This window comes from Taudactylus pleione, unplaced genomic scaffold (genome assembly GCF_031769625.1).
Source record: "Taudactylus pleione unplaced genomic scaffold, aTauple2 ptg001661l, whole genome shotgun sequence".
Taxonomy (NCBI): Eukaryota; Metazoa; Chordata; class Amphibia; order Anura; family Myobatrachidae; genus Taudactylus; species Taudactylus pleione.
In genome coordinates, this window is record NW_028286058.1 from 3,847,847 (window position 1) to 3,873,237 (window position 25,391).

Genomic DNA, 25,391 nt, shown 5'->3' on the forward strand with positions numbered 1-25,391 from the left:
ACATATAGATACAGGTATAGATAGACACATGCAGGCTGTATAACAGTCACACATATAGATACAGGTAAAGATAGACACATGCAGGCTGTATAACAGTCACACATATAGATACAGGTATAGATAGACACATGCAGGCTGTATAACAGTCACACATATAGATACAGGTATAGAAGATAGACACATGCAGGCTGTATAACAGTCACACATATAGATACAGGTATAGACAGACACATGCAGGCTGTATAACAGTCACACATATAGATACAGGTATAGATAGACACATGCAGGCTGTATAACAGTCACACATATAGATACAGGTAAAGATAGACACATGCAGGCTGTATAACAGTCACACATATAGATACAGGTATAGATAGACACATGCAGGCTGTATAACAGTCACACATATAGATACAGGTAAAGATAGACACATGCAGGCTGTATAACAGTCACACATATAGATACAGGTATAGACAGACACATGCAGGCTGTATAACAGTCACACATATAGATACAGGTATAGATAGACACATGCAGGCTGTATAACAGTCACACATATAGATACAGGTATAGAAGATAGACACATGCAGGCTGTATAACAGTCACACATATAGATACAGGTATAGACAGACACATGCAGGCTGTATAACAGTCACACATATAGATACAGGTATAGATAGACACATGCAGGCTGTATAACAGTCACACATATAGATACAGGTAAAGATAGACACATGCAGGCTGTATAACAGTCACACATATAGATACAGGTATAGATAGACACATGCAGGCTGTATAACAGTCACACATATAGATACAGGTATAGATAGACACATGCAGGCTGTATAACTGTCACACATATAGATACAGGTATAGATAGACCCATGCAGGCTGTATAACAGTCACACACATATAGATACAGGTATAGATAGACACATGCAGGCTGTATAACAGTCACACACATATAGATACAGGTATAGATAGACACATGCAGGCTGTATAACAGTCACACATATAGATACAGGTATAGATAGACCCATGCAGGCTGTATAACAGTCACACATATAGATACAGGTATAGATAGACCCATGCAGGCTGTATAACGGTCACACATATAGATACAGGTATAGATAGACACATGCAGGCTGTATAACAGTCACACATATAGATACAGGTATAGACACATGCAGGCTGTATAACAGTCACACATATAGATACAGGTATAGATAGACCCATGCAGGCTGTATAACAGTCACACATATAGATACAGGTATAGACACATGCAGGCTGTATAACAGTCACACATATAGATACAGGTATAGACCCATGCAGGCTGTATAACAGTCACACATATAGATACAGGTATAGATAGACACATGCAGGTTGTATAACAGTCACACATATAGATACAGGTATAGATAGACACATGCAGGCTGTATAACAGTCACACATATAGATACAGGTATAGATACACATGCAGGCTGTATAACAGTCACACATACAGTTAAGGTATAGATAGACACATGCAGGCTGTATAACAGTCACACATACAGATACAGGTATAGATAGACACATGCAGGCTGTATAACAGTCACAGATATAGATACAGGTATAGATAAACACATGCAGGCTGTATAACAGTCACACATATAGATACAGGTATAGATAGACACATGCAGGCTGTATAACAGTCACACATATAGATACAGGTATAGATAGACACATGCAGGCTGTATAACAGTCACACATACAGATACAGGTATAGATAGACACATGCAGGCTGTATAACAGTCACACATAGAGATACAGGTATAGATAGACACATGCAGGCTGTATAACGGTCACACATATAGATACAGGTATAGATAGACCCATGCAGGCTGTATAACAGTCACACATATAGATACAGGTATAGATAGACACATGCAGGCTGTATAACAGTCACACACATATAGATACAGGTATAGACACATGCAGGCTGTATAACAGTCACACATAGAGATACAGGTATAGATAGACCCATGCAGGCTGTATAACAGTCACACATAGAGATACAGGTATAGAAAGACACATGCAGGCTGTATAACAGTCACACATACAGATACAGGTATAGATAGACACATGCAGGCTGTATAACAGTCACACATATACATACAGGTATAGACACATGCAGGCTGTATAACAGTCACACATATAGATACAGGTATAGATAGACCCATGCAGGCTGTATAACAGTCACACATAGAGATACAGGTATAGATAAACACATGCAGGCTGTATAACAGTCACACATATAGATACAGGTATAGATAGACACATGCAGGCTGTATAACAGTCACACATATAGATACAGGTATAGATAGACCCATGCAGGCTGTGTAACGGTCACACATATAGATACATGTATAGATAGACACATGCAGGCTGTATAACAGTCACACATATAGATACAGGTATAGATAGACACATGCAGGCTGTATAACAGTCACACATATAGATACAGGTATAGATAGACACATGCAGGCTGTATAAAAGTCACACATATAGATACAGGTATAGATAGACACATGCAGGCTGTATAACAGTCACACATATAGATACAGGTATAGACAGACACATGCAGGCTGTATAACAGTCACACATATAGATACAGGTATAGACACATGCAGGCTGTATAACAGTCACAAATATAGATACAGGTATAGATAGACACATGCAGGCTGTATAACAGTCACACATATAGATACAGGTATAGATAGACACATGCAGGCTGTATAACAGTCACACATATAGATACAGGTATAGATAGACACATGCAGGCTGTATAAGTCACACATATAGATACAGGTATAGACACATGCAGGCTGTATAACAGTCACACATATAGATACAGGTATAGACACATGCAGGCTGTATAACAGTCACACATACAGATACAGGTATAGACACATGAAGGCTGTATAACAGTCACACATATAGATACAGGTATAGACACATGCAGGCTGTATAACAGTCACACATACAGATACAGGTATAGACACATGAAGGCTGTATAACAGTCACACATACAGATACAGGTATAGACACATGCAGGCTATATAACAGTCACACATACAGATACAGGTATAGACACATGAAGGCTGTATAACAGTCACACATACAGATACAGGTATAGATAGACACATGCAGGCTGTATAACAGTCACACATATAGATACAGGTATAGATAGACACATGCAGGCTGTATAACAGTCACACATATAGATACAGGTATAGATAGACACATGCAGGCTGTATAACAGTCACACATATAGATACAGGTATAGTTAGACCCATGCAGGCTGTATAACAGTCACACATATAGATACAGGTATAGATAGACACATGCAGGCTGTATAACAGTCACACATATAGATACAGGTATAGATAGACACATGCAGGCTGTATAACAGTCACACATATAGATACAGGTATAGACACATGCAGGCTGTATAACAGTCACACATATAGATACAGGTATAGCTAGACCCATGCAGGCTGTATAACAGTCACACATATAGATACAGGTATAGATAGACACATGCAGGCTGTATAACAGTCACACATATAGATACAGGTATAGACACATGCAGGCTGTATAACAGTCACACATATAGATACAGGTATAGATAGACACATGCAGGCTGTATAACAGTCACACATATAGATACAGGTATAGATAGACACATGCAGGCTGTATAACAGTCACACATATAGATACAGGTATAGATAGACACATGCAGGCTGTATAACAGTCACACATATAGATACAGGTATAGATAGACCCATGCAGGCTGTATAACAGTCACACATATAGATACAGGTATAGACACATGCAGGCTGTATAACAGTCACACATATAGATACAGGTATAGCTAGACCCATGCAGGCTGTATAACAGTCACACATATAGATACAGGTATAGATAGACACATGCAGGCTGTATAACAGTCACACATATAGATACAGGTATAGATAGACACATGCAGGCTGTATAACAGTCACACATAGAGATACAGGTATAGATAGACCCATGCAGGCTGTATAACGGTCACACATATATATACAGGTATAGATAGACACATGCAGGCTGTATAACAGTCACACATATAGATACAGGTATAGATAGACATATGCAGGCTGTATAACAGTGACACATATAGATACAGGTATAGATAGACACATGCAGGCTGTATAACAGTCACACATATAGATACAGGTATAGACACATGCAGGCTGTATAACAGTCACACACATATAGATACAGGTATAGATAGACACATGCAGGCTGTATAACAGTCACACATATAGATACAGGTATAGATAGACACATGCAGGCTGTATAACAGTCCCATATATAGATACAGGTATAGACACATGCAGACTGTATAACAGTCACACATATAGATACAGGTATAGATAGACATATGCAGGCTGTATAACAGTCACACATATAGATACAGGTATAGATAGACACATGCAGGCTGTATAACAGTCACACACATATAGATACAGGTATAGATAGACACATGCAGGCTGTGTAACAGTCACACATATACATACAGGTATAGATAAACACATGCAGGCTGTATAACAGTCACACATATAGATACAGGTATAGACACATGCAGGCTGTATAACAGTCACACATAGAGATACAGGTATAGACACATGCAGGCTGTATAACAGTCACACATATAGATACAGGTATAGACACATGCAGGCTTTATAACAGTCACAGATATAGATACAGGTATAGATAAACACATGCAGGCTGTATAACAGTGACACATATAGATACAGGTATAGATAGACCCATGCAGGCTGTATAACAGTCACACATAGAGATACAGGTATAGATAGACACATGCAGGCTGTATAACAGTCACACATAGAGATACAGGTATAGATAGACACATGCAGGCTGTATAACAGTCACACATATACATACAGGTATAGACACATGCAGGCTGTATAACAGTCACACATATAGATACAGGTATAGATAGACCCATGCAGGCTGTATAACAGTCACACATATAGATACAGGTATAGATAGACCCATGCAGGCTGTATAACAGTCACACATAGAGATACAGGTATAAATAGACACATGCAGGCTGTATAACAGTCACACATAGAGATACAGGTATAGACAGACACATGCAGGCTGTATAACAGTCACACATATAGATACAGGTATAGATAGACACATGCAGGCTGTATAACAGTCACACATATAGATACAGGTATAGATAGACACATGCAGGCTGTATAACAGTCACACATAGAGATACAGGTATAGATAGACACATGCAGGCTGTATAACAGTCACACATAGAGATACAGGTATAGATAGACACATGCAGGCTGTATAACAGTCACACATATAGATACAGGTATAGATAGACACATGCAGGCTATATAACAGTCACACATATAGATACAGGTATAGATAGACACATGCAGGCTGTATAACAGTCACACATATAGATACAGGTATAGACACATGCAGGCTGTATAACAGTCACACATATAGATACAGGTATAGATAGACCCATGCAGGCTGTATAACAGTCACACATATAGATACAGGTATAGACACATGCAGGCTGTATAACAGTCACACATATAGATACAGGTATAGATAGACACATGCAGGCTGTATAACAGTCACACATATAGATACAGGTATAGACACATGCAGGCTGTATAACAGTAACACATATAGATACATGTATAGATAGACACATGCAGGCTGTATAACAGTCACACATATAGATACAGGTATAGACACATGCAGGCTGTATAACAGTCACACATATAGATACAGGTATAGATAGACACATGCAGGCTGTATAACAGTCACACATATAGATACAGGTATAGATAGACCCATGCAGGCTGTATAACAGTCACACATATAGATACAGGTATAGATAGACATATGCAGGCTGTATAACAGTCACACATATAGATACAGGTATAGATAGACACATGCAGGCTGTATAACAGTCACACATATAGATACAGGTATAGACACATGCAGGCTGTATAACAGTCACACATAGAGATACAGGTATAGATAGACACATGCAGGCTGTATAACAGTCACAGATATAGATACAGGTATAGATAAACACATGCAGGCTGTATAACAGTCACACATAGAGATACAGGTATAGATAGACACATGCAGGCTGTATAACAGTCACACATATAGATACAGGTATAGATAGACACATGCAGGCTGTATAACAGTCACACATATAGATACAGGTATAGATAGACCCATGCAGGCTGTATAACAGTGACACATATAGATACAGGTATAGATAGACACATGCAGGCTGTATAACAGTCACACATATAGATACAGGTATAGACACATGCAGGCTGTATAACAGTCACACATATAGATACAGGTATAGATAGACCCATGCAGGCTGTATAACAGTCACACATATAGATACAGGTATAGATAGACACATGCAGGCTGTATAACAGTCACACATATAGATACAGGTATAGATAGACACATGCAGGCTGTATAACAGTCACACATAGAGATACAGGTATAGATAGACACATGCAGGCTGTATAACAGTCACACATATAGATACAGGTATAGATAGACACATGCAGGCTGTATAACAGTCACACATAGAGATACAGGTATAGACACATGCAGGCTGTATAACAGTCACACATATAGATACAGGTATAGATAGACACATGCAGGCTGTATAACAGTCACACATATAGATACAGGTATAGACAGACATATGCAGGCTGTATAACAGTCACACATATAGATACAGGTATAGATAGACACATGCAGGCTGTATAACGGTCACACATATAGATACATGTATAGACACATGCAGGCTGTATAACAGTCACACATATAGATACAGGTATAGACAGACACATGCAGGCTGTATAACAGTCACACATATAGATACAGGTATAGATAGACCCATGCAGGCTGTATAACAGTCACACATAGAGATACAGGTATAGATAGACACATGCAGGCTTTATAACAGTCACAGATATAGATACAGGTATAGATAAACACATGCAGGCTGTATAACAGTGACACATATAGATACAGGTATAGATAGACCCATGCAGGCTGTATAACAGTCACACATAGAGATACAGGTATAGATAGACACATGCAGGCTGTATAACAGTCACACATATAGATACAGGTATAGATAGACACATGCAGGCTGTATAACAGTCACACATAGAGATACAGGTATAGATAGACACATGCAGGCTGTATAACAGTCACACATAGAGATACAGGTATAGACACATGCAGGCTGTATAACAGTCACACATATAGATACAGGTATAGATAGACACATGCAGGCTGTATAACAGTCACACATATAGATACAGGTATAGATACACATGCAGGCTGTATAACAGTCACACATATAGATACAGGTATAGATAGACACATGCAGGCTGTATAACAGTCACACATACAGATACAGGTATAGATAGACACATGCAGGCTGTATAACAGTCACACATAGAGATACAGGTATAGACACATGCAGGCTGTATAACAGTCACACATATAGATACAGGTAAAGATAGACACATGCAGGCTGTATAACAGTCACACATATAGATACAGGTATAGATACACATGCAGGCTGTATAACAGTCACACATATAGATACAGGTATAGATAGACCCATGCAGGCTGTATAACAGTCACACATAGAGATACAGGTATAGATAGACCCATGCAGGCTGTATAACAGTCACACATATAGATACAGGTATAGATAGACCCATGCAGGCTGTATAACAGTCACACATATAGATACAGGTATAGATAGACACATGCAGGCTGTATAACAGTCACACATATAGATACAGGTATAGATAGACCCATGCAGGCTGTATAACGGTCACACATATAGATACAGGTATAGATAGACCCATGCAGGCTGTATAACGGTCACACATATAGATACAGGTATAGATAGACCCATGCAGGCTGTATAACGGTCACACATATAGATACAGGTATAGATAGACCCATGCAGGCTGTATAACAGTCACACATAGAGATACAGGTATAGATAGACCCATGCAGGCTGTATAACAGTCACACATAGAGATACAGGTATAGATAGACCCATGCAGGCTGTATAACAGTTACACATATAGATACAGGTATAGATAGACCCATGCAGGCTGTATAACAGTCACACATATAGATACAGGTATAGATAGACACATGCAGGCTGTATAACAGTCACACATATAGATACAGGTATAGATAGACCCATGCAGGCTGTATAACAGTCACACATATAGATACATGTATAGACACATGCAGGCTTTATAACAGTCACACATATAGATACAGGTATAGATAGACACATGCAGGCTTTATAACAGTCACACATATAGATACAGGTATAGACACATGCAGGCTTTATAACAGTCACACATATAGATACAGGTATAGATAGACACATGCAGGCTGTATAACAGTCACACACATATAGATACAGGTATAGATAGACACATGCAGGCTTTATAACAGTCACACATATAGATACAGGTATAGATAGACACATGCAGGCTGTATAACAGTCACACATAGAGATACAGGTAAAGATAGACACATGCAGGCTGTATAACAGTCACACATATAGATACAGGTATAGATAGACACATGCAGGCTCTATAACAGTCACACATATATATATACAGGTATAGATAGACCCATGCAGGCTGTATAACAGTCACACATATAGATACAGGTATAGATAGACTCATGCAGGCTGTATAACAGTCACACATATAGATACAGGTATAGATAGACCCATGCAGGCTGTATAACAGTCACACATAGAGATACAGGTATAGATAGACCCATGCAGGCTGTATAACAGTCACACATATACATACAGGTATAGACAGACACATGCAGGCTGTATAACGGTCACACATATAGATACAGGTATAGATAGACACATGCAGGCTGTATAACAGTCACACATATAGATACAGGTATAGACACATGCAGGCTATATAACAGTCACACATATAGATACAGGTATAGACACATGCAGGCTATATAACAGTCACACATATAGATACAGGTATAGACACATGCAGGCTGTATAACAGTCACACATATAGATACAGGTATAGACACATGCAGGCTGTATAACAGTCACACATATAGATACAGGTATAGACACATGCAGGCTATATAACAGTCACACATATAGATACAGGTATAGATAGACCCATGCAGGCTGTATAACAGTCACACATAGAGATACAGGTATAGATAGACACATGCAGGCTGTATAACAGTCACACATAGAGATACAGGTATAGATAGACACATGCAGGCTGTATAACAGTCACACATATAGATACAGGTATAGACACATGCAGGCTGTATAACAGTCACACATATAGATACAGGTATAGATAGACACATGCAGGCTGTATAACAGTCACACATATAGATACAGGTATAGATAGACCCATGCAGGCTGTATAACAGTCACACATATAGATACAGGTATAGATAGACACATGCAGGCTGTATAACGGTCACACATATAGATACAGGTATAGATAGACCCATGCAGGCTGTATAACAGTCACACATATAGATACAGGTATAGATAGACCCATGCAGGCTGTATAACAGTCACACATATAGATACAGGTAAAGATAGACACATGCAGGCTGTATAACAGTCACACATATAGATACAGGTATAGATAGACACATGCAGGCTGTATAACAGTCACACATATAGATACAGGTAAAGGTAGACACATGCAGGCTGTATAACAGTCACACATATAGATACAGGTATAGATAGACACATGCAGGCTGTATAACAGTCACACATATAGATACAGGTATAGATAGACACATGCAGGCTGTGTAACAGTCACACATATAGATACAGGTATAGATTAGGGGTGTGCACCGGCCACTTTTCGTGTTTTGTGTTTTGGTTTTGGATCTGGATCTTTCTTCGTGTTTTGGATCTGGATTGGTTTTGCCAAAACCACCCTTCCGTGTTTTGGGTTCTGGGTTTTGTGTTTTGGATCTGTATTTTTTTGAAAAAAAGCATAAAAACAGCTAAAATCACCGAATTTGTAGGTTTTTCTGCTCCTATGCTATTATTAACCTCAATAACCTTAATTTCCACTCATTTCCAGTCTATTCTGAACACCTCACACCTCACAATAGTGTTTTTATGTCCAAAAGGTTGCACCGAGGTGGCTGGATGACTATGCTAAGCGACACGAGTGGGCGGCACAAACACGTGACCCATCTAGGAGTGACACTGCAGTGGCAGACAGGATGGCAGTTAGAAAAACTAGGCCCCAAACTGTACATAATGCAAAGAAAAAAAGAGGTGCAAGATGGAATTGTCCTTGGGCCCTCCCACCCACCCTTATGTTGTATAAACAGGACATGCACACTTTAACAAATCAATCATTTCAGCGCCAGGGTCTGCCACACAACTGTGGCTGAAATGATTGGTTCGTTTGGGCCCCCACAAAACAAGCTGGCAATTAATGTGTCCCTGCACAAACTGGCTCTACGGAGGCAAGATGTCATCCTCATCCTCCTCATCCACCGATTCCTCACCCTCTTCAGTGTGTACATCCTCATCCTCACAAAGTATTAACTCGTCCCCACTTGAATCCACCACCACAGGTCCCTCTGTACGTTCTGGAGGCTGGTCTCCCTGGAAGAGCTGATAATTCATTTTGATGAACATCATCTTCTCCACATTCTGTGGAAGCAACCTCCTACGCCTTTCGCTGACAAGGTTCCCGGCTGCACTAAACACTCTTTCGGAGTACACACTGGAGGGGGGGCAACTCAGGTAAAATAGAGCCAGTTTGTACAGGGGCCTCCAAATTGCCTCTTTTTCCTGCCAGTACAGGTATGGACTGTCTGACATGCCTACTTGGATGCTGTCACCGATGTAATCCTCCACCATTCTGTCAATGGTGACAGTATCATATGCAGTGACAGTAGACATGTCAGAAATTGTTGCCAGGTCCTTCAGTCCGGACCAGATGTCCAAACTTGGTCCTGCCTGCCCTGCATCACCGCCAGCGGGTTGCTTAGGATACCTAAGTTTTTTCCTGGCAGCCCCAGTTGCGGGAGAAAATGAAGAAGGAGCCGTTGACGTGTCACGTTCCGCTTCAGCTGACAGTGTGTTCACCAGCAGGTCTTTGCACCTCTGCAGGCTTGTGTCGGCCGGAAAGAGAGACACCACATAGGCTTTAAACCTAGGATCGAGCACGGTGGCCAAAATGTAGTGGTCTGATTTCAACAGATTGACCACCCTGGAATCCTGGCAAAGCGAATGAAGGGCTTCATCCACAAGTCCCACATGCCGAGCGGAATCGCTCCGTCTTAGCTCCTCCTTCACTTTCTCCAGCTGCTTCTGCAAAAGCCTGATGAGGGGAATGACCTGACTCAAGCTGGCAGTGTCTGAACTGACTTCACGTGTGGCAAGTTCGAAGGGCTGAAGAACCTTGCACAACACGGAAATCATTCTCCACTGCGCTTGAGTCAGGTGCATACCCCCTCCTTTGCCTATGTCATAGGTGGATGTATAGGCTTGTATGGCCTTTTGCTGCTCCTCCATCCTCTGAAGCATATAGAGGGTTGAGTTCCACCGCGTCACAACCTCTTGCTTCAGGTGATGGCGGGGCAGGTTCAAGAGTGTTTGCTGGCGCTCCAGTCTTCGGCACGCAGTCGCTGAATGGCGAAAGTGGCCAGAAATTTTTCGGGCCACCCAAAGCGTCTCCTGCACGCCCCTGTCGCTTTTCAGAAAATTCTGCACCACCAAGTTTATTGTGTGAGCAAAACATGGGACGTGCTGGAATTTGCCCAGATGTAATGCCCGCACAATATTGGTGGCGTTGTCAGATATCACAAATCCCCAGGAGAGTCTAAGTGGGGTAAGCCACTGGGCGATGATTTCCCTCAGTTTCTCTAAGAGGTTGTCGGCGGTGTGCCTCTTACTGAAACCGGTGATACACAGCGTAGCCTGCCTTGTAACGAGCTGGCGTTTCTGAGATGCTGCTACTGGTGACGCTGCTGCTGTTGCTGCGTAAGGTGATACATCTACCCAGTGGGCTGTCACAGTCATATAGTCCTTAGTCTGCCCTGTTCCACTTGTCCACATGTCCGTGGTTAAGTGGACATTGTGTACAACGGCATTTTTCAGGACACTGAGGACACTTTTTCTGACGTTTCTGTACAGTCTCGGTATCGCCTGCCTAGTGAAGTGGAATCTAGACGGGATTTGGAACCGGGGACACACTACCTCCATCAATTGTCTAAATCCCACTGCACTAATGGCGGATACCGGACGCACGTCTAACACCAACATAGCAGTCAAGGCCTCAGTTATACGTTTTGCTTCAGGATGACTGCTGTCGTACTTCATCCTCCTCGCTAAGGACTGTTGGAGGGTCAATTGTTTAGTAAAAGTAGTGGTGTTCCTACTTCCTCTCTGGGATGATGAACGACTCCCAGCAGCAGCAGCAACAGCAGCAGCGGCAGCAGTAGGCGTAGCAATGCAGGATCCTCCGGAGGAATCCCGGATAGGAGAGTCAGTCATGCCAGTGATATGGCCTGCAGGACTACTTCCGATCCTGACTAAGGAGGAAATTGACGAGGAGGGAGTTGACGGTGTGGTTTGCAGGCGCTTGGATACAACAGGACAACGGGATTTAGGTGTCCCTGGACTGCTTACGGTCTGAGCCAAAGTTTCTGAACTTGACAGTAACTTTTTATGAACGCGCTGCAGGTGCCGTATAAGGGAGGATGTTCCTAGGTGGTTGACGTCCCTACCCCTACTTATTTCACCTTTACATATGGTACATATGGCAAGACAGTTGTTGTCCGGATTTGGATAGAAATATTGCCAGACCAAAGAGGTGGAATGTTTGGTCTTCTGCCCAGGCATGACCGTGATGGGCTTTTTCATCCCACGGACAACAACTGTCTCCCCCGGAGCCTGATTTAAACAAACCACATCACCATCAGAATCCTCCTCGCCAACTTCCTCCTCAGCGCCAGCTACACCAGTATCCTCATCCTGTTGTACTTCAACAGTGACATCTTCAATTTGCATATCAGCAAGTGGACTGTGGGTGCTCCTTTCAGCACTTGCAGGGGGCGTGCAAATGGTGGAAAGAGCCACCTCTTCCCGTCCAGTGCTGGGAAGGTCAGGCATCGCAACCACCACCACACTTGGACTCTCCTTGGGGATTTGTGATATCTTCTTAGAAAGCACAGTTCTTCGCTGTGCTTTTGCCAGCTTAACTCTTTTGATTTTTTTAGTGGGAGGAGTGCTTCCATCGTCATGTGAAGCTGAACCACTAGTCATGAACATACTAGGGATCGACCTTAGCCGTTCCTTGCCACTCCGTGTCGTAAATGGCATATTGGCAAGTTTACGTTTCTCTTCAGCTGATTTAAATGTCTTTTTCAAGGTCATTTTCCTGAACTTTGCCATTTGGGATTGTATGTGCCCTCTACTATGACATTGGGCATCGGCCTTGGCAGACGACGTTGATGGCATGTTATCGTCTATGTCATGACTAGTGGCAGCAGCTTCAGCACTAGGAGGAAGTGGTTCTTGATCTTTCTCTATTTTATTTTTATCGGAGAAAGTTTGGTCCTCCATTTATGTTATATCGATTTGATATATACGTGCGGCTAAACACAGAAAATAATTTTTTTTTTGGTTTGGACTGGAGTGTACTTTGTGGGTTACAGCACCCTTTAACGGTCAAGCCAGCCGGCCCTTTACTTATGACACAGGCGCACTCTTGGCACTACTTTGTTGATGCACGTGCGGCTACTGCGCACACAATTCACAAACACAGAAAATAATTTTTTTTTGGTTTGGACTGGAGTGTACTTTGGGGGTTACAGCACCCTTTAACGGTCAAGCCAGCCGGCCCTTTACTTATGACACAGGCGCACGCTTGGCACTACTTTGTTGATGCACGTGCGGCTACTGCGCACACAATTCACAAACACAGAAAATAATTTTTTTTTGGTTTGGACTGGAGTGTACTTTCGGGGGTTACAGCACCCTTTAACGGTCAAGCCAGCCGGCCCTTTACTTATGACACAGGCGCACGCTTCGCACTACTTTGTTGATGCACGTGCGGCTACTGCGCACACAATTCACAAACACAGAAAATAATTTTTTTTTGGTTTGGACTGGAGTGTACTTTCGGGGGTTACAGCACCCTTTAACGGTCAAGCCAGCCGGCCCTTTACTTATGACACAGGCGCACGCTTGGCACTACTTTGTTGATGCACGTGCGGCTACTGCGCACACAATTCACAAACACAGAAAATAATTTTTTTTTAGGTTTGGACTGCAGTGTACTTTCGGGGGTTACAGCACCCTTAACGGTCAAGCCAGCCGGCCCTTTACTTATGACACAGGCGCACGCTTGGCACTACTTTGTTGATGCACGTGCGGCTACTGCGCACACAATTCACAAACACAGAAAATAATTTTTTTTTGGTTTGGACTGGAGTGTACTTTCGGAGGTTACAGCACCCTTTAACGGTCAAGCCAGCCGGCCCTTTACTTATGACACAGGCGCACGCTTGGCACTACTTTGTTGATGCACGTGCGGCTACTGCGCACACAATTCACAAACACAGAAAATAATTTTTTTTTAGGTTTGGACTGGAGTGTACTTTCGGGGGTTACAGCACCCTTAACGGTCAAGCCAGCTGGCCCTTTACTTATGACACAGGCGCACGCTTGGCACTACTTTGTTGATGCACGTGCGGCTACTGCGCACACAATTCACAAACACAGAAAATAATTTTTTTTTGGTTTGGACTGGAGTGTACTTTCGGGGGTTACAGCACCCTTTAACGGTCAAGCCAGCCGGCCCTTTACTTATGACACAGGCGCACGCTTGGCACTACTTTGTTGATGCACGTGCGGCTACTGCGCACACAATTCACAAACACAGAAAATAATTTTTTTTTAGGTTTGGACTGGAGTGTACTTTCGGGGGTTACAGCACCCTTAACGGTCAAGCCAGCCGGCCCTTTACTTATGACACAGGCGCACGCTTGGCACTACTTTGTTGATGCACGTGCGGCTACTGCGCACACAATTCACAAACACAGAAAATAATTTTTTTTTTGGTTTGGACTGGAGTGTACTTTGGGGGGTTACAGCACCCTTAACGGTCAAGCCAGCCGGCCCTTTACTTATGACACAGGCGCACGCTTGGCACTACTTTGTTGATGCACGTGCGGCTACTGCGCACACAATTCACAAACACAGAAAATATATTATTTTTTTAGCACTTGGGGGGAGCACCCCTGATGGACAGAGCACCCCCTGGACAACACTACAGCACCCCTTTAGGACTGGGACACTGCACAGGACTTTGGAGTGGACACAGCCCCTATGGAGAACTGACTGCACAACACAGTCCAGCCAGCCCCTATGGACTTTGAAGTAGTGGACACAGCCCCTATTAACAACAGCAGCACAGCACAACACAGCCAGCCCCTATGGACTTTGAAGTAGTGGACAACAGCAGCACTACACTACACTACACTACACAGCACTAACTCCCACCCTCCCTCTTCACTGTCCACAGCCGAGTGAGAAAATGGCGCCGACGCGGGTACCTTATATAGGATCCAAAACCCGCGAGACTCGGAAGGCGGGATGATGACGTTTTGCCTCGATGTCAGATCCGAGTCAGGCGGGAAAAGTCGAGCCTGACTCGGATCGGACTCGGATCGGGGGGGCTCGGGGGGGTTCGGATTTCAGAAATCCGAACCCGCTCACCCCTAGTATAGATAGACACATGCAGGCTGTATAACAGTCACACATATAGATACAGGTATAGATAGACACATGCAGTAACAGTTCTTATTGAATAACTTGGACACCAGACCTTCTCTTATAACAATAAACCAATTTATTTCTCTAATCCTGCACATAAATTTAATGGACAAGAATATGGTTACAGCAGCTTCTCCTCTTCCTCCAGCTCAGATACTGGGCATGTCAGATGGTATAGGACAATCTTATGGATATGGTTACATTACACCACACTCTTCTTCACCTGCACAGTCTTTAAGCACAGTCACAATGAATGCTTTGCATTTTACACACACAGGTCCACCTGGCCCTTTGCTGGCTGGTGCCTGTAGTTCTCCACTTCATATGTGCAGGTCCACCTAGCCCTTCGCTGGCTGGTGCCTGTAGTTCTCCACTTCATACGTGCAGGTCCACCTAGCCCTTCGCTGGCTGGTGCCTGTAGTTCTCCACTTCATATGTGCAGGTCCACCTAGCCCTTCGCTGGCTGGTGCCTGTAGTTCTCCACTTCATATGTGCAGGTCCACCTAGCCCTTTGCTGGTTGGTGCCTGTAGTTTTCTACTTCATACATGCAGGTCCACCTGGCCCTATGCTGGCTGGTGCCTGTAGTTCTCCACTTCATACGTGCAGGTCCACCTGGCCCTATGCCGGCTGGTGCCTGTAGTTCTCCACTTCATACGTGCAGGTCCACCTGGCCCTGTGCTGGCTGGTGCCTGTAGTTCCACAGCTTCACACACATCTCACATAACTTTGTTTGTACTCTGTCTCTTCGTATCTTCCTAGACAACATACAGAGTCTCATACCCAGTCTGCCTCTCTCTGCTCCTCTTCTCTTTCACATGGGACAGCAATATACAGACTTTTCTATTGCAGCTATCAAACTCTCAGCAGCAGCCCATCCCTATCCTACAGGAATGGCTCCTATAGCCACACTGCTACCACAGTGACCCCCCCCCCCCTTTAATGGCTGCTGGGGGGCTTTTATGCATAAGGGACTCCTCTGGTACCTTAACAGTAAAAGCTCCTGGGAAATTCCTCTTCCCCATCTCCCCAACACACATACTGGCGTCTCTTACCCCTCTCGTGGGTGCTAAACACTTCACTGGGCGGCTCACACTGCAACCTTCCAGCTCTCTCTCTGTGGTCTCTCACAGACTTTATCTCAGTGGTCTCACTCCAGACCTCTCTCTCCTTTGGCGTTAGATGGGCATCGTGGCAGTCACCATGGCCCCGCCAATCTCCCCCTGCCAGGGTAGCACGAGGGCTACATTTCTGCTTCCACGCATTGACTGTTCCCAAAGATGTCTGCTTTCTCCCAAATTCTTCTTCTCAATCCCTTTGTTCTCTCTCCCTCCTCCCTCTGCTCTGCCAGCTACACACCCAGTCTTCCCACCCCTGCGTGTCTATCTCTCCAGCCCCTCCTTTACCTGAAAACTGATCCCAGGGTCTCAGGCATGTAATATCTACAACAGGAAGCAAGCTTTAACACTGAGATATATATATATATACTGTATATATAAAAAAGACAAGAAGTGGTAGCACTCCAGAACAAAATGAGAAACTCTGCTTGTTTAAGCCAACATTTCAATGCTCTTATTGCATTTTAATCAGGGTGTGAAGTGACAATAGATGTAAAACCGCTTACCTAAATACATGTCAGGGCTGTCCATGCCTCCGCCTGCCACTGTCCAGGGCGCAGCTAGATGACGTCACTAGGACGCGACAACCGGGGGCGTGGAGAAACCACATCACACATGTGCATAACTAATAGGAACAGTGAAGTGAATCGCTGTGAAGATACAAAGTAACAATGCATGAGGCAAAATGTCAAATACTGGTTACAAATACATAACTTCTCATATTAAATAAACATTGTGTTATACATAAATAAAGTGATCAAACCCACACGGTGACAACACAAACATAAGTGGATATACCGTTATATTAAAACTACTGTAGCGACAAAAAAAGGAATAAATCACACGGCATAAAATATATCTATAGTATCATAGAAAACAAGATAACCCCAGGTCCCTGGGGTACATACAGTTATAGTTTTCTTTGCATGTGCTAATCCTTTTCAGAATTCATACATTTCTATAGTAAGTCTTTGTCATTTAGTTGATTTGCCCAGAGACTCACATTTTGTGTGTGATGTTATAATTTGCGCCTCGCTTACAAACACCATTGACAGGAACTAGAATAATAAAAAATAAAAAATGAGGACATGATATTTATGCAACTTATTTCTCACCTCCAACAGTCTGATACACCTGACCTGGAACTGAGCCCTACCCCCCCAAATGGCTACCGTCACAGAGAGCGAGGGCGAATGCAGTCAACCTACTAGCAAGAGGAGATATCAGCGCAAGGCCCAAGGCTATCCGTCTTAGTCATCTGGATTAATGAAACAGGTGGAACAGGCTCTACAAAGACCGCCTGATATTTTTGACAATCTTGGCACCCATATCACCAGTTTTATCCGTGCTATGGATCCGGATTAGCAGATCCACTTCAAGTGTATCATATATGATATGGTGATAAGGGGTAAAGCCAAACAACTGTCCAGCACCACCAGGCTTACTGATGAGTCTCTGCGCCAGCCAACTGTTCCGACCATTCAGGTCATTGGTCCCTCCCCATCATATTCTAACCTCCCAGCCAACTACCAGCCCACTACACTGATGGGTCCAACCCCATCCCACTATACTCCACAACCCCCTTACCCTACTCCCCAACCCACTTCCCCCCCCCAACACATCCTCAGAAGCTGTCTACAGGGCCATGCTGGGGGTGGACGAGGAGCCGTCTCAATATTTACATTTTTGAAAAGTTACTTAAAATTAGTATTATCTCCCACAAATTATCAACAAGTTTTATCTCTCCCAATAGCTACTCTATGGTATATTGTGATGATGATGCTGACTGGACAGGGTCACTAAACACATGACGTAAGGACAAAGAAAAACATGTGTAATGTTTTTACTCACCTTACAGTACTGATACTTCAGCACATTCATAATGGCTTTGCAGGTCTCAGGAATGATGTTCCCCAAAACCCCTCATCAGCAGGGATGGCCCTCCACATATTAGTTTTCTGCCTCCGGATTTAGGGGGTAACCAGAGGCAGCAACTCCTGGAAGGTGGCATCATCCATGTGCAGGCAGGGCCGGATTATAGGGGGGGTGACAGGGGCGGTCGTCACGGGGCCCCCACACCTAAAGGGCCCCCACACAGCAGCAGCAGCTGCACAAGAGCAGGCACCATTATTAAGCCCCACCCACCTCACGGCAAAAATGCTGCGATTCGCGGGTCAATCGGCTGGAGGCGGAGCCAGTATGATACATTTCCATTACAATTGTGTAATTTGGCTCCACCCCTTTCCGATTGACCCGCAAATCGCGACCAAAGCTGTGAGGGGGGCGGAGCTTAATAACATGGTGCCTTCCTGCCAGATCCCCTCCCCATTCACAACATGCAGTGCAGATGGTGCAAGGTAAGTGTGTGACTTGTGTGTGTATGTATGTTTGTGTGTAATGTACAGTATGGGTGATACATGCATGTGTGGTGTACATATGTGTTTTTCTGTGTGACTGTATGTATGTGTGTGTAAGTATATAAATATATATGTGTGGTGTATGTGTATATATAAATATGTACAATTATATTGATAGGGGCCCCCACAAAGTTGTTGCCCCAGGGCCCCCTCAAACCTTATTCCGGCCCTGTGTGCAGGTAATTGCGGTAGTCATCTGGGTTGTTCTCCCTAATCTCCATTAGCAGCTGCATGTGGGAGCGAGTGTCCCTCCTCATCAGCCACTCCTTCGTCCAGCAAGACCTCACCCTCCTCCTTTCCTGAGCCCTCTCAGCTCTCAGCTTCATATAACCATAGGCTAGCAGAAGTGAATAGCGATAGGAATTAATCACCACAGAATGCAGGATAAACACACTGTTAAGGCAAGCCAAAGACACAGTAGAGTACAACAGCAATGTACAGCATTTAGCAGGTATACACTAAGCCTCACTAGTCACAGAGCATAAGTTCACACAGCTAAAATGGCGCCTGCTTTATGTACCCCCTAGTTATGCCTACCCTTTATTTACATACCAGCAGATGCATCGTGAGGTTGTATGCTGCCAAACCCAGCTTAAGTCACTTATCTGTGCATAACAATGTGACAGTCTTTCATGCATAACTGTGCTCATATGGTCAAATTTTTCCATGCTGACATAGGGCCCAATTCAGCCCGGAACACAAGTCTGCATACGCACGCACCCGACCGCTGTGAAAATATGCTAATGAATGCAATCGCAATGCCGCCGCTGCACAATATGCAGACGCCCAGCACTATATATTGCCGCCCCATTATCTTTACTCACATCCACAATACCACGCTATACGGCGTAAACATCGGTAACATCAAGATCCATCGGACCCATTAGCATAATAGTGGTTGACCTGACCTCACTCAGGATTTTGGCCGCTTCCTGTGTGCATCTAGTACTCAAGCTGCGTCTTCTGATGCAGGGGCTTAATTATGCACGGCCCTGTAATGGTGTTCAAACACACCTTAGTTTCTCTAACCACCCCCCCCCCCCCGTCACCAACCATAAACGGCCACTTCTGTCAATCTCTTTATGAGAGGACTGCATGCTCATTGTGTTCGCTTCCCAATCGCAGCGGCTGGTTCGCGCACGCGCACTGCGACTTATATGCATGCACAGAATGCAAATAGCCTGGGTGCATGCGTCTTGGCACTTGTTTTCCTTGTTGGATCAGGCCCATAGGGGGTCATTCAGACCCACTCGTGAGCGGCAGTACGCTCGCAAGTGGGTCGATGTTCCCCACTGCGCATGCGCACGACGGAGGGAGCTCCGTCGTGCGCATGTGCGAGACCCGGCGAGCTACGGGCTTTCCATCGCTCGGGGTCTCGCACCAAAGGGGGCGTGCTGTCGATGTTGATTGACAGCACGCCCCCTTTGGTGGGCGTGCCGGGGGCGTGCCTGCCAGATGGAGGCGTTCCCATGGGAACGCCTACCGTCTGAAGCCGGCCCCACTGACATCACTAGTGATGTCAGTGGGAGTTATTTTGGCTCTGATAGAGCCAAAATCACTCCAGGGCTTGTGGCTGGGAAACCCGACCGCAGGGTTTCTCTCGCAAATCCGATGGTCGCGATGGTCAAGACCATCAAGACCATCTTTTTGCATGCTCGTATATGCTGTGGGTGGTGACCCACAACTATACGAGCGTCCAGGAGGATGCTCCATTTTAATGGAGGAGGGCCCTGATTCAGAGCGAGCACTCTGGTCCGAGCGTCCGGCTCTGAATCAGGCCCATAGTCCGCTCTGGGTGGACCTTGCACCATACACGGACCACACACACAGACAGTTTTTATTACTCTGCTTTGGCAATTTTAATGTCTTTTTCTCTTTAATATCATTCTGAAAATGGTTAGCCCATAGGAGTTTGTATAATTTTATATCATTTTCAGTCACAACTCTCCACTTGTAGGCAGCCTGCCTTTTCTGATAGCTTGCTTGTTCCCTATATTTATTGGTACACAGGAACAGCTTTTATTTCCACTGTATCACACTCTGCATTCACAAATGATTTTCAGCACAGCAAAACATTTCACTTCATGTGGCACTACAATTACCAGCATGTATCAAGCACTGTCTTTTCTTTTTAACTGCTTTTCCCCTCTGTTTTGTCAGTGCCACACCCTGCTTTAACGCCAGGCAGCCACAAACTGGGTTTTGCACTATTAACCTCTTCGCTGCTGCACACTGCTGCAACCAACTCTGCATTAACACTTTAGCAGCGTTACAAACTATTTTTCATCATCTCCAAAGGAAAAGTGACTTTTCACACTTGTGGTTCCACATACTTGTGCATCACCTTTTTCCCCAGCCGCAAGCCCAGGAGTGATTTTGGCTCTATCAGAGCCAAAATCACTCCCACTGACATCACTAGTGATGTCAGTGGGGCCGGCTTCAGACGGTAGGCGTTACCATGGGAACGCCTCCGTCTGGCAGGCACGCCCCCGGCACGCCCACCAAAGGGGGCGTGCTGTCAATCAACATCGACAGCACGCCCCCTTTGGTGCGAGACCCTGAGCGATAGAAAGCCCGTCGCTCGCCGGGTCTCGCGCATGCGCATGACGGAGCTCCCTCCGTCGTGCGCATGCGCAGTGGGGAACATCGACCCACTTGTGAGCGTACTGCCGCTCGGGAGTGGGTCTGAATGACCCCCTTAATCACAGGCCTTCATCACTCGCCCCTTCCTTGGGTTTCACACAGGTGAGTCCTGTCTTTGGTTTCCATTATGATGTGCATCCATTATTTCTGCGTAGATTCTTATGCATGCCCACATTCTCCACCGTATGTGATATACAGTATCTGGGGTAAGTAGCACAGTAGAGAGCTCAGTGGTGCAGTGAGTAGGTGCATAATAAAGATCCACACACAGCTTTGCAGGTTAAAATGAAAATAAATGGTGCTTTACTGTCAGCATTTCAGGAACTAAATAATAATCAACCTAGCCCCATGCAAGGCACTACCTCACTGCTTGTACCATGACTACAAAAGGGCAACTAGTCTGCAAATATAACTAAATCTCAGTCTTTTAGTCCTGTCTCATCCGTATATATATATAATGTTTTTGTAAAAAAAATTAAAAACAGGATTGATCACAATATTCATTTCTCCCTGTCCGAGTTCAGGATACTCTTCAACAATAGTTGGAAGAAAATTCTGTATACTTTGGCGAGATATTGGAAAAGTACACATATACTGTAACTAGCTCTGATAATGTCAAATTGTAATGATTCTACTACTCTGTGCCAACTTGGAAAAGGCTGCATTCAGCTTTGCTCCCTAATTTTATTTAAAATGACTACAATGGGCAAATGTAATCCTTAAAACCTTGATTGTTTTCTGGACATCAAAGAGAACATACAGAGGCAGTGGCGTAAATTCATCCCAGACGCCCGGAGGCAAGTTATAATTTGGTGCCCCCCCTCCCCGTCACAGCCGCTGACACTGTAATGGCGCAATTCTCATGCAGACAGACTATAGATAGACGAAGGCAGCAGCTGATGGTCTGACATGGAGCTCTGCACTAGTGTATGGTGGCTTCTCAGGTGCCGGGAAGGGGTGCCATGTATTGCGCAGCTGTGACGGTACACTCCGGGTACACAGTTACAGCCCTAAGTGGGGTGAATATGTTGTGGACAGTGGAGGAGGTGCTCCTTCATATCTGGAGCCCGGCGGCAGGCGCCTCCATTGTCTCCCATAGTTCTGCCCCTGTACAGAGGGATCCAATTATTACTGATCTCTCTTGTCCAGGAGACATCTGAATAATTCAACATGATATTATCAGACACAGGCACTACCTAGTATGCACTCAATACTACTGTTGTTGCATAGTCTGTGTAGACAACCATCCCCAGCAACTAGAGATCCATCAATAGCCGATGACTCAAGAGGCAACCTTGCCTTGCCCCTGAGTCCACCCTGAAGGTTCCACCTACACATCCTTTGTCAGGACCCTTTTCCTATCTATACAATGCTGTAAACCAATTAAACAATTACCTCAGGAGGCCATATTTTCTCAGGACAGTCCAGAGACACTCATAACCCTATCAAAAGGGCTGATCCAAAACCAAAAATCACTTACCCAGCCTCTTAGCTCCTGCCCTTGGACTGTACCTAGGAGCTAAATCCTGCCAATGTTAGATGACCTATGAGGGCTGATTGAAAAGTAATGAGACTGCCTCTGTTTTTCTGTCCCTTAGGTAGATTTGGCAACGCTTTGCTGGTTATTGGGAAGCTCATACATCGATGTGTCTGAACCTGAGGTAGGACTGCCGTAGTCTTCTCTGGTCACAGAGAGTGGAAGATCTTCATACGTTTCGCCATGGCGGATGAGGAAGACGTGTCTGTGAGATTACGTCAGAGATGTGTGATTGAATTTTGTGTTAAACTTGGAAAAAGCAGAAATGAAGCTCATGAAATGTTACGACAAGCATATGGTGGAAAAACAATTAGCTGTGCTGCAGTATTTCGGTGGTGGAAACATTTCAATAATACTCGAGTGACCTACAAAACGCATTCTGGGAGACCATCCACTGCGGTTACAGATGCCAACATTGCCAAAGTTGTGGAGATGTCACAAAATGACAGAAGGTTAACTTTATGTGAACCTTCTGCTTCTTCATTCAAACGGGTTCAGCATATTGTGACAAAGGAACTGAAAATGCATCGGATGCGTGCCAGGTGGGTACCCAGAAATCTCTCAGTAGAGGAGATGCGACGATGAGTTGAATCGTGCAAGAACACAGTTAGAATGTCGGAGGGGATACTCGATTTCCTCACATCGATTGTGCGTGTGACGAATCCTGGATTTGTCATTATGATCCGAAATCCAAACAACAATCCAGTGTATGGAAACATGTGAATTCGCCTCAGCATAAAAAATTCTCTGTGATTCCTTCAGCGATGAGAGATGCTTCTGCTGTTCTTTGATGCACCTGGTATGATCCTACAGCACTGGGTTCCCCGTGGACAGACAATTAATGGTGACTACTATGCAAACATCCTGAAAACCCATGAGGAAGAAAAGTCCACATTTGCTGAAGAAACAGTGGTTTTTGCTCCAAGACAATGCCCGACCACATGTTGCTGCTGTTACATTGGCAGCAGTTACTGAAATTAATGGGACAGCACTGGAACACCCTCCATATAGCCCGGACTTAGCGTCCTGTGATCTCTGGGCATTCCCAACTCTGAAAAAACAACTGCACAGAAAGTATTTCTCAACAGATGATGAAATGAAAAATGCCGCAGCTGCAACACTAAAAGTGATGTCACAAAACAGTCTAAATATGTATTGAATGTGAAGGACGCTATTGTGAAAAAGAAAAATGTTCAGATCCGGTGGAGTTTTCTGATTCTGAATAAAAAAATTAGAGATGAGCGGGTTCGGATTTGAGAGATTAGAACCCCCCCGAACGTAGGAGATACGAGACAGATCCGAGTCGGCTTGGGTTTTCCCACCTGACTCTGATCTCATCATCCCGCTGTCGGATTCTCACGGGTTTTGGATTGTATAAAAGGCCCCGTGATCGCCAGCATTTTTCATTCTGGCTGTGGAGAGTGAAGAGGGAGGGGGCTGTGATTGTGATCGCTGTGCTGTGCTGTTGCTGACGCTGTGCATAGGGGCTGGCTAATGTTGTCACTCAGGGGCTGGCTGCTTAATGTCCATAGGGGGCGGGGCTGGCTGTGGTTCATATAGAGGCTTGCTGGTTGTTGTCCTGTCCACTCCATAGGGGCTGGCTGTTGTCCATAGGGGCTGGCTGGCTGTTGTCCATATAGGGGCTGGCTGGCTGTTGTCATGTCCATTGGGGCTGGCTGGCTGTGCTGCT